We start from the raw sequence: 1,259 nt of genomic DNA on the forward strand, positions 1-1,259 counted from the left end.
CTGGAGTGGCTGCTTCGGGCAGCACATGTGGGGTTTGCAGCTGGTGGGAGATGCCCCCTCGCCCAAGGAGGAGTGGGGGGTAGGGGCCTCACAGGGGTAACTGGGTAAAAGAGTTCACGGGAGGGCCCTGAACCCCAAATTAGGAGGTGGATTTGGTCCTGACCACAGTGGGAAGCCAGTGAAGTTTTCAGAGCAAAGCTGGCCGTGATGAGGTGTCTTCAGGAAGTTAACTTTGGCCATGAGTGGAGCAGTCTCGGCTGGGTCCCATCTGAGGCAGTGAGAGCATGTGGGGTTGAGGACTAGACCCTGGACCTCCTGCCCTCATCAAAGTCCTACCTGCTGACGCTGAACTGAGCTTTCCTAGGGTCCACCCCCAGCAACCAACCCCTCTTGACTCCCTCCTGCTGACCTCCCTGAGCGAGGCCGTGGGTCCTCCCACTAGGCTTCCATTCAGGCCCTTCTTCCCACCTGACATCCGCTCCCTCATCAATTGCACCTAACACAGCGCATGGCACGTGGCCACCTATTGAGCCAATGTATACATGAACTGAGACAAATGCAGGGGCCATTCCCGTTGGCCAGCTCCGTGGCCCCCATCCCGCTGGCCCAGTGCCCAGGAGAGCTCTTTTCCATCTCCAGCAGGCCACCTGCCCTTGTCTCACAGTCACCCTTTGTTAGGTCTCCGCTCCCAAGGGCATCTTATCTTCCTAAACAGGTTGTAATCTCCCCGAGTCACGGACCCGCTTGCTCTTGCCAACCTGGAGTGAACAAGCCCTTTAGCTGAGAGGACAGAGGCAGCAGTGAGGGATCCACAGTTCACACGCCGCCTGGCCCAGGGCTGCAGCCCTGCCTGGCTCCCTCCTGCCAGGGCCTGAAGGGTACTTCAGCTCCCTGCCCTCAGCAACACCCCCCTGCAGCCAACCTCTGACCCCATCACCTGCCTCTCCCCTTCAATCCTCTTCTCTGGGCTCCTCCATCCCGTCCGCCGCAGATGCTTCTGTGACAGAAATGTCCTCTCCCGGCCCCCTTCTCTTCCTGCCGGAAGCTCTTCCCCAAAACCTCTGCAGGAATCTTCCTCTGGAAGAACGTCACCTCCTCCAAAGCTATGCTCGCAGCGCCCTGTGTTGCTCTGTGTGGCCCTTACTGCCCTGAACCTGTCGTGGGGCCCCTCCCCTCCCTCTATCCTGAGCTCCTTGAGAGCAGTGTCTGGTCTCAACCAAGAGGGAACTGGGGCTCTGAGAGGGGCAGTGACTTGCTCA

This window comes from Delphinapterus leucas, chromosome 6 (assembly GCF_059928025.1).
Source record: "Delphinapterus leucas isolate spDelLeu-1000000601 "Yukka" chromosome 6, BTC_Dleu_Yukka2, whole genome shotgun sequence".
NCBI lineage: Eukaryota > Metazoa > Chordata > Mammalia > Artiodactyla > Monodontidae > Delphinapterus > Delphinapterus leucas.